The 11,097-nt window shown below is 42.3% G+C and overlaps 1 long non-coding RNA gene across 1 annotated transcript; it reads right to left on the bottom strand.

Moving 5' to 3' along the window:
- Window positions 1-6,360: 6,360 nt before the first annotated feature.
- LOC139078139 (uncharacterized) lies at window positions 6,361-10,710 on the bottom strand. Its single transcript, XR_011530939.1, has 3 exons — window positions 10,555-10,710; window positions 9,899-9,934; window positions 6,361-6,603 (listed from the first exon to the last, which is right to left on the bottom strand). It is a non-coding gene; the product is annotated as an uncharacterized lncRNA (long non-coding RNA).
- Between the last annotated feature and the right edge of the window lie 387 nt (window positions 10,711-11,097).

Below are 11,097 nucleotides of genomic sequence, written 5' to 3'. Positions count from 1 at the left end.
ATTGCATTTGCTACAGTAAAATTAAAAAATTCAGACTTTGTCTCACTAGAAGATTTTCTCATGTGGCCATTTTACAGGCCCTATTTCTCGAAATCTACCCTTACAAAAATCTGGAGTTCGATAGCTTTGCAGAAAGATGATCATTTGGATGGCAAAATAATTTTCCATTTTTTGGTGCTTAAGTATTTTTCCAGTCCATTTACTTCTATCTCCACCCTCCACCCCCTTCACGCTGGTTGTGGCCACTGCTATCTCTTGCCTGGACCACTGCAGAAACTCCCAACGGATCTGCAGTCTGCTGCCCTCCAGTCCAGCCTTAGTACACTTGCCATGTTGGTCTTTGCAAAACCCGAACCTGCTCAGGTCTCATCCCTGTTTCTGTGGCTTCCCATTGCTCTTACAGAAAGAGCCAATTCCTTAAGCTGGACTTCGGTGTCCTGTAAAGTCTGGCCCCCTGACCCACAGGCCTTAGCCCACAGCCTCCACCCCTGAAGCCTCTGGGCTCCGGCCACACCGGCTTCTGCCAGTTTCTTCTATTCCTTAAACACTATCCTCCCTTGGGGTTTTTGCACCTCCAGCCCTTCCCCCGGCTCTCTTGCCTCCTGGCCCTCTCTTTCTTTGCCTGTTCTCCCCCTACACACCATTCAGAGCCCAGCTCAAGCTTCCCAGAGGACGTCTTCTTCAACGATGGAGATCCCCCAGAAGCTGACCCTGGGACCAGGATTCGTTAAGGAAGTGACTCCAGGGGAGACTTGTGAGGGAGTGAGGGCAGCAGGATAAGGACGGGAAAGGAGCCACACCAGGTGCCCTTCCCCGGGAAGTTCCAGCTTCAGCCTGATCCCCAAGGGGCTCTGGAGTGTAGCTTCCAGCAAGGTTTGTTCTCCTTGGCGCAAGGCACTTCTGGCTGCACTGGGGAGCTGTAAACTCCCAGGTCCCTCTAGCTCTTAGTGTGTCCAGACAAAATGACGGTAGGGGTCCCAGGGCCGTCTTTGTGGGAGGCGTCCGGTGCCACCCTAGGAGCGATGCACGTAGAAGTGGGGGAAGGGCACCCCGATGGGAAAAGGGCGCGAGGGGATCTGGATGGAGCGACGACAGTGTCTGCTACCCCTTGCTTCCCTGAGCAGGTGGCCTAGAGTGGACATTGACTGACAGAGTGGTAATCACGATGAGGAGAGCTAACATCTTATCAACTGCTCTGCACCCAGCGTTCTACTGAGCGCTTGATACAATTAAAGTTGATACATTCTGATGGTCCAAACATGATTGCCCTCCAGATGGTGATTATTCTAATCCCATCAAGCCCTCTACTTCTATTAGTAGGCATTCTCTCAGGAAGAATTTTTTCTTCTTAACTTGTTTATTTATATCAGTGTGAGCCTGTGGATTCTTTTTTTGAGTGGTTTTTTTGAATTAGTTATAATCCTTCACTAACATCATTTATTTTGATGTTCAGATTGTCTCAGATTTGGCTACTGGGAGCATCTTCAGACAGGTTCCTGTGTGTTTTGTTTTTTTGACAATTCATCATCATTTTTGAGCCCTTCCTTATTTTCTGGAACAATTAGATATTCTGGTTTCATCTTATACTTTTACCTGTTCCAGCCCCGGAATCGTCTATTTCTTCAAGGATCCCTTGTTTCTTTCAGAGGAGAATGGCTGTTAGAAACTGAGACTCTGGCTCTAGGTGTGCTCATTGCTACCAGGATGTTATTGCTTCTAGATCCTCTCAGCAGACAAAGCTAGGAAATATATATGAGTGTGTGCGTGTGTGTGTGGAGAGAGACAGAGACAGACAAGAGAGAGAAAGAGAGAGAGATAAAGAAAAGAACAAAGCAAAAGTAGTAAAACGCCAACACTTGGGGAATCTGGGTGAAGGGGATATGGGAATTCTTTGTCCTGCTCTTATAACTTTTCTGAAATTATGTAAAATTAAAAAGTTAAAAGAAAACCACTGAGTGCAATTTAGGGCAGTGGTTAAGAACCGAGCACTGGAAGCGGATTATCTCCATCTGGATTTCAGTCCCAGCTCCTCCACCTCCTGGCTGTGTGACGCTGGGCATTATTTGACCTCTCTGTGCTTTAATTTTCTTATCTACAAACCAGGATAATGATCACAGTACATGCTCTGTTGAGAAAATCTTCTAGACATCTGGCACTTTCTGAGTCCTCAATAAATACGAGGTACTTAAAAATGCACCAACATCGAACAGTAGTGAGATTGGACATACAAATTCAGATTTCTAGCTTCCATGGAAAACCAGGAGGTCTGGTGTTTGTGGCCACAATCCCACAAGGCACTCGGCTGGAACAGGGTCCTTGCTGAGAGGCAGGGCTTGTGCCTCAGGCCCCACCACTCCTGACCCGGCCTTCACTAGCTTCTATTACCTGCCACACCTCATTTTCAAACTCCATTTTGCACCTCCTAGAAACTGACTCCATTTTCCCCTTAGTCTTTACGGAATCTCATGGGATTTCACTGACAAACTAAATGCACAAATCTCTGATTAGGGTAACTAACCTTTAGAGAGCATGGTGTAAACTCTTTCCTGTACCTTGTCTCATCGATTCCTCACACAGCCTTGCCAGGGAGATGGGAGTCCTCCCATGGTTCATAGGCTTGGAGACGTTGGGGAAGCCCAGTACACAGAGCCCCCATCTCTCCGACCCCACAGCCCTGCTCATTTCCCTACACTTTGTGATACTCAAGGAACCTAGAAATGGGTCAGTCAATTAATCCATCAGCAAGAATTTAGTAGAAGCCTATGGAACAACTTTGGTTGAAAGCCAAGGCTGCATTTATGATTCAGCCTATTTGTTGAGTTTCTCTACTCTCCTGGATTGGACGTTGACCCAAATGACATAATCACTTGTTGCCATCCATGGTTGTTCAGTCCTGCAGAACCTCCCTTTACCAGCAAAAAGAATATTTGCATAACTCTGAATCATCAGGATGCCTCACACCTGGGCCTTCCAGGGAGCATCAAGTCCCAAGTACCTATGCTTTAGAACTGATTACGAGATTTGCACAGTGGATGCTTTTTCCTCCCAAATTTGTTTTGCTTTAGGGAAAAGAAATATGAGATACTCTCTGCTCATATTGAGCAGAAAGCTGAGGTGATGGGGAGAAAAGAGGTCCAGAAGTCAAAATTAATATTAAGTCAAGAGTTGACTGCATATACTTGAAGGATAAATACTTTGCATTTTTCTTTTTAATAAGGCAATTTCCTCTTTCAGTTCATTTAGTGTTAATGCTTCTTCGGTTATATTTTGCCCAGATCTCTTTATACCAGGTGACATCTACTGGAGGCCAGTAGATGTCCTCTGGTGTGTGCCAACACCAGTTGATTGGTATGGCGGCTTGAAACACAGTATTGAGAAGGATTCGAAAGTTGAATCCAGACATAGCTGGAAGAGAATCACGATCAACAGGCAGTGTCTGCCAACAGTGCCTGAAGAGAGATTTACAACCTGTGTGGTGTATTTGCCCATCCTCTACACAATATATTCTGAATACCAAACTTATAGATATGTAATGAGAATAGCTTACACTTATTAAGCACTAACTGTGTGCTTGGCACTGTAGTAAGTATATTACATTGATTTTTTCCAGTGTTTTTATTAAATGTGCACATGCACCCTCTCACAAGACATGTGCAGGATGAAGTTTGGAGATATGTGGACAAATAATCTTCCTTACGTACTGCTAATGTGTACATTTATAATTATCTTCTGGTAATACTAGTTCTTTTAAAATTTCTAGTCATATTATTAAATCTGCTTTTTAAATAAGTAGATTTAAATTTTAAAGGGGAGATGATAGTAAGTGAATGATATTTCATGAGACGTACCAATTAGGCAACAACCATGAAACGGCACAAGAATAGCCAGAAACTTGGAATTGCTGGAATTTAGTAGCCCTATGATAAAGGTGTGAGTAGACTCGTCATTTTACAGATGAGGAAACTGAGGCTTGGAGATTAATAACAGGTTTAAGTTTTGTGGTACTAGTAAGCAATGGGGCCAGGATTTGAGCCAGGAAGTCAGACGCTCAGGTGGCCCCCGTGTTTCCCACCTCCTGGTAGCCACATCTTTGTGCAGCCCCTCCCCTTGAGCATGGTCAAGACCTGTGACTTGCTTCTAACCAATAGAATATGTCACAGGTGGTGGGATGTCACTCCCCTGATCATGTTATAGAAGACTGTAACATCTGACCTCCCAGGGGGCTCTCTCCTTTGCTGGGTTTGGTGAGTCAGCAGCTATGCTGGGAGGCCCACATGGCAACGAACGGAGGACAGCCTCCTGTTTAAAAGGAAAGCCCAAAAAGGAACCTAGCAAGTCCTGAACTAACCACCAGAACCAGCATCATTCACTGATTCATCCAATATCTACTAAATCTTTATCTATTAAATTGCATACTTGTTAAGGATAAAGGAATTCTGTTCTCATGTTACAAGAATTGTTCCTTATTCCCACCTAGAAATTCTCTGTTCTCCACAATGTAATTCACTAGGGGAACAAGCTCATCCCACCTTTCAAGCTTGGATTTATTAATTCTTTTTTAATACCTAAATTGTAGGAAATTATCTGAGATCATTGTTCTCAAATACTTTTAAGATTTTTAATTCCAGATACATTTTTTTAATTGGCCCTGAGCTAACATCTGTTGCCAATCTTCCTTGTTTTTGTTTTCCTCCCCAAAGCCCCAGAACATAGTGGTATATCCTAGTTGTAAGTCCTTCTAGTTCTTCTATGTGGGACACCACCTCAGCATGGCTTCATGAGTGGTGCAAGGTACTTGCCCAGGATCCAAACCAGTGAACACGGGGCCGCCAAAGTGAAGCATGCGACCTTAACTACTCGGCCAGAGGCTGGCCCCTCCAGATACATTTTGATTGCAGGAAAACCCCACATATGAGTTATCTCACTCTCATTGAAAATGGATAAATGAAAGCAAGGAAGAAAACCAGAAAGTGAATAAGAAGAGAGGCACGGATGTTTTTGAGACATCAATGAAGTGGACTCTGCTTTTTATTAAATAACAGAAGCAGACTATTAATTAAAAAGAGAAACTGAAATCATAAAGCCACAAAGATTAGCTCATCAGCCTTCTAGAAGTACAGTGTTGGCTAGATCAGAGTGATAGAAACAGCAGAATAAAACAAATATATTGCCATTGTGTTCTTAATGAAATTCCTGAAACTAATTCCATCTTTTTTTTCTTCTTAGAGTTTCCGGAGAAAGATGCTGAGTTTGACTTTGGACAAGCATTAAATCAACCTGCCAGATCTTTCTGAGGTTCACTAGCAAGTGACCTGGAAAGAAAATTCCTATTAAGGCTTTAAAAGTCTACAGGTGCCGGAAGAGCTTAAAATAGGTAACTCATCAACCAGCCCAGAATGAACTTAGGATAAGCTTGTCTAGCATGTTCCTTGTTGGGACCAGAAAAAAAGTCAGAAAGTCTGAGGAAAGGACAATTCAGTTGTATAGGTCAAGATCAAACTTAGGTAATGAATGACTATGGTAATTACTGATGTTCTGGCAGATCTAATGAAATCACATTTTATCCCTAAATTTCTAAATGACTTTGATCAAGAGACCTTGGGGGCTCACAAAGTTACATTAGTCTTCTAAAATGAAATGGATAACTTGCCTTCTTTTCCTCTTTTCAGAAAAGCTTTGGATTATTGGTATCTTAAAGTTGGTTGTAAAACTCACTTATAGAACTAGACAGGTATGGATGGGATGGGCTACATAATTTGCAGGGTCTTGTATAAAACGAGAATGAGGAGAACCTCATTTAAAAAAATTAAGAATTTCAAGATATTGGCGCAATACATTAAACCAAGTGCAGGGCCCTTTTAAGCATGGGACCCAGTGCCACCGCCCCAGGAAGACCCACACCCACGGAGCCAGCCCTGACGTGGGTGTAGAGGTGTTTGACCACCACATCCATTCCTCAAATGGTTACAGGCTTATTCGGATTTTCTTTTTCTTCTTAGGGTCAGTTTATGTAATTTACATTTGTTTCCTAAAAAATGGTCAATCTCATTTAGATTTATAAATTTACTGGCACATAGTTGTTCAGTGTATTCTCTTACACTTTTTAAAATATCTACTATAATTGTAGGATTTAAAAGATTCTTATCATTATTTACTTGTATGCTCTCTGTATCTCAAATAAAACCTGTCTTTTGAAAGAACGAAGCTTTGGTTTTTTTTCTCCATTTCGTTAATTTATTCTTTCATTTCTATTATTTCTTTCTTCCTATCTTCTTTTTCTTTATTTTTCTTTTTCCTCTGACTTCTACAGCCTTAGAAATTAAAATAGAGCTTGCAATATTTCCCTTCAAAAGTCACCAGTTTTAAAAATATATTTTTATTTCCCAAATTTTAGGTACAAGTTTTGTGAATTGGGAAGGAGCAAGTGCGTGGTGAATGAGAGAAGACATGTTAGCAACCGGGATGTCACAGCTCCTCACGTCAAACTGTCCTCACACAGGGTGACACAGGTTTCACACTGGTGTGGCCCTCTTCCAGGGGATAAATGCCACTAGCTTCACAACTGCTCACACTTGTGAATATCACTATAGAGCAACATTTTCCCTGTAAATAAAAACAAAAGAAAATAAATTTTTAAGAAATAACCCTTTTAAGATGCTTAATGAGAGTTACTAAATTCACAGCCATGAGTGGCGAATTTCCAATAAAACTTTATTTATAAAAAAAAGGTGTCCAGGCTGTGGGCTGTTGTTTGCCAGTTTGGTTTTTTAAAATATTACCTTAAAATATTTATCTTAACTACTGAGTTTTTTGGAACTTCCTTAAATTTTGTCTCCAGGCTGAGAGCCTCACTCGCCTCACCCTGGTCCTGGCTCTGGTGGGCAGCAAAAGCTGCTCAGAAAGCTCCGGGAGGGGTAGGCTGGGAGATCAGAGATCAGCCCCACCCGCCCGGTAAATAATGTGATTCCAATGCCAACCGCAGCAAAATGCCAGAAGACCAGACATTGTGGCCTTTGGGTTTCATTCCCAATCTTTGAATGGCAAGGTTGTGGACTAGAAAAATAGAATTATTGGATCTGAAAAAAGACCTCATTATATAACAAAGCATTTATTTACCCAATAAGCATTCATAGGGCACGTACCACCAGCCACTCACTGTGCTAAGCATTTTACATATTAATCTCTTGTAATTCCCACGGCCACCTTATCACACAGGTGCTATTGTTACGCTAGACTTAAAAACTTGGTGCTTAGAAAGGTTACTTGGCTGGAAAGTGACAGCTCTAGCTTCAAACCCAAGTCTACCGAGGGCTGAAGCTCCGAACTCCCACCTAATCGAACGGCTTGTACTGTATTAACGGGCAAGACACGTCATTGCCCAGGTCTTCATTTCTTCACAAAATGAAACAAGAATATCTTTTACCCTTCCTCTTTTCCTCCTTGGAGTACAGAAAGACAAGATGGAACCAGTTGGTACAGAAACCACGTAAGGTACTTAGTTATCTATTGGGGCATATAGTTTAGAAGACTTTATCTTATCCAGTTTCTATGGGGCGGGAATTCATGTGCCGCTTACCTGGGCAGCTCCGGCTTGGAATCTGCCATGAGGTTGGGGTCCAGGCGTTGGCTGGAGCTGCAGTCATCTGAGAGCTTGACTAAGGATGGAGAACCCCCTCCCAAAATGGCTCCGCCGTGGGGCAGGCAGGTAGCTGGCCTTTGGTGGGGAACCTTAGTTCCTCACCACGTGGACGTCCCCACAGGCCTTCTTGAGGGTGCTCACAACACAGGTGAACTCCCCAGGTGGGGGGAAATCCAAGAAAGAGCAAGGCAGAAGCCACATTTATCTTTTGGACGTAAGCTTAGAAGTCACACGTGTCATTTCTGCAATATCCTATTGATTACACAGGTCTGCCCTGCTCTTATAGGAGGGGACTACACGAGGGCTTAAATACCAGACGGTGAGAATCATTGGGGGCCATCCTGGAGACCGCTACACTGTACTCTACCCAGAGAAGCTAATAATAATAATATCATGTACTAAGTGCTTACTATGCCAAGAATGTGCTCAGCACTCTACACACATTATTTCATTTTAAATGCACAGCAACAGCAACAAGTCATTACTATTACCAATCCCAGGGTGCAAGTGAATAAACAGGTTTTAACAAATTAAGAAATTTATTTGAAGTTATCTTCCAGGTAAACGAGAGCCTAGACATGGACCTAGGATTGGATTGTAAAAGCCAACGTCTTAAAAACTATATTTTATCACTTGACTTATTAATTTTTTTAACAGAATTATCTAGACCAACCTGGAAGATCAGGGTTTCTCAGCCTCCACGTTGGTGATATTTGGCAATACATAATTCTTTGTTGTGGGGGTACTGTCCTGTGCACTGTGGAATATTTCGTAGCATCCCTGGTCTCTACCTACCAGATGCCAATAGCACCCTCTCTCTGTTGTGCCAACCAAAGATGTCACCAGACATTGCCAAATGTCCCCTGGGGCAGGGGGATCACCCTGGTTGAGTACTACTGCTCTAGATCTTTCTCTCACTAGAATTTTTCTCTGTTGAGATATCATTTAGGTATATTGCAAAATTTCAAGTGTTAGATGCTAATTCTATTCATTGAAACGATCATTTTAAAAGGAGCATGCATTCATTCCACAAACATTTATCTTCTCCCTAGAGACCTGCACACACACCTTTAAAAATGCCTACACTGGCAGTCCTGAGCTTTCCAAGATATGTAGGAATGAGTTATTAATTGTTGGAGATTAAAATCTGCACTATGGATTAGCAATGGAACAAAGAATTGGCTTGTCAAATAATTAGGCTGACCAAACGATGAACGACAGGAGCGATTGAGTTAATTGTAACAAAAGGTGCAGTCTACAGAATGCATTCCATTTACTCAAATCAGAAGGCATTTCACCTGTCTTTGAAGCGAAGTTAGGGAATGTGTAAATTTCCATGCCCGTGTTGAAATTGCTTTGGCAATCTATTCATTACTAACGTAGTTTCCTTGCAGAGAAATTTCCCATGGATCTTGTATCAGCTCTCAGAAAGTCAGCTGAGAAAAATGACTTGTGATCATGATGTTACTGCTGAAACCATGTTATTGGTAACTCAGTTCTAGACAAGGGCTTTGGGAAACATGTTTGTCTCAACAAGTTAATGCATTTTTTTCCATTATTGAAAAATTAGGTGGTTGATTAACTGGGTAGAAATGTTATGCCTACCACTAACGCTATTCATTGGAATAAATCCCTCAAATTTCTATCAGTTCTGGCAACTGGTGGAAAGTTAAGGCAGCAAACAGAATAATAAGGGCTATGGGCTCAGTCTAGCTGTTGACTTAAATTTTGAACATCGTGAGAGCTGAGGTGCAGGCGGTCTTGTTCTCAGTTGCTTTGCCAGAACCTGGCTTGATATCTGGTACATAGTAAGTGCTCAAACTTAGTTGAATAAATGAATGATCTTTAAAAGTTCATTAGCTTCATTTCCTAGAAGACTCGCAAGAAATGTAATTCTGGAATGGATTTGAAATCCTGTTTCTTATCCTCCACCACGTTCCAAATAATCTTTTAACACCTTTTGATATAAATGCCTGAATCATCAACTCATTCTTTGACTTTGACAGTTGATTAGCTTTTGCACTGGGGTTGAATTTAGATGCTTCTATCGAGCAGTCCCAACTTTTGACTCACAGCTCATCTGAGGGTGAATGGCAAGCCTGCCAAAGTTGAGCATATCGAAGAGGAATTTTTTATCACAGGTCTGAGCTTCTGGTATCCTGAATATGCATTCCAGGGCTCATCAAAAACACCAAATTCACTATCCCTCCAATCTGAACTGATTGCACGCTTGGCTTCGCACAAGTGTTAGCAACTCACCAAACTGGATGAAACAGTTCAAGGACGAGCTGCATTCTGTAGAAATAAAAAAAAAAAAAAAAGAACAAGAACAAGGGCAGTAGTTGACAACGTATACTGAGAATTCGCGTGCCCATCATACGGCTAAATGTGTTATAAGCATTATCTGACTCTAATCCTCACACCCATTGTGAGCTGTGATGTAGGATTATCTCCCTTGTTCAGATAAGGAGATCGAAGCTTAGAGAAGTTGAGAAATGGGTCACAGGTCATAGAGCTAATAAGCGATAGATGTGGTCTTTGAACCAAATATTTTTTTTGTCCCCAGAGCATGCCTATAACCACTATGATTTATGTCCTCAAATGAGTATCTAAAAAAAAAGAACATCAAAATAGTAGACACCACATAAGTTGGAGTTGACATCTAAAAGGAATGGGGAGGCGAGCTGCCCTCGTGTGGTGTCCTCCCCTTCTGCACTGAGCAGGGAGGACCTGTGGGACCAATAGATTCTATGAAACAAGGCTGGATGATTTCTAAAGCTTTCACCTTGCACTCTCTTGGATCACTCTTTCTGCGGGAAGCCAGCCACCATGTCACGAGGACCCTCAAGAAATCCTATGGAGAGGCCCATGTGACAAGGAACTAAGGCCTTTTGCAACAACCAGGACTAACTTACCAGGCATATGAGTGAGTCAACTTGGAAGTGAATCCTCCAACCCCAGGCCAGCCTTCTGACAACCTAGTGCTGGCGAACATGTTCACTGCAGTCTCATGAGAGGCCCTCAGCCAGAACTGCCCAACTAAGCTGTTCTGGATCCTTGATCTGCAAATACTGTGTAAAATAAAAAATGCTTCCTGTTTCAAGCCACAAAATTTGGGGTAATTTGTACAGGTGCCCAGCAATAGGTAACCAATACAAAAGAAAAAGGAGTTTTCAAGGGCGTGATTATAATGAGGAACCATGGCAACTAAGATGGATAAGGAGGGAAGTGAAGAAATGCAGGGTGTGCAAAAATGGTTGGGTGGCTATAACGGAATAAAATCACAAGTCCTCCCCGTGGTCTGCATCATCAGGGCCCCGGTACTCTCGGACGCAACCTCCTACCATTCACCCTCCTGCTCACTAAGCACAGCCCCACACTGATTCCCTTGAGCTATTGCTATTGCTCCTTCAATAACCCAAGGTCATTCCTGCCTGAAGACTTTTTGTAATTGCAAT

Source organism: Equus przewalskii, chromosome 21 (genome assembly GCF_037783145.1).
Source record: "Equus przewalskii isolate Varuska chromosome 21, EquPr2, whole genome shotgun sequence".
NCBI lineage: Eukaryota > Metazoa > Chordata > Mammalia > Perissodactyla > Equidae > Equus > Equus przewalskii.
This window is presented reverse-complemented; position numbering and strand designations above follow the sequence as displayed.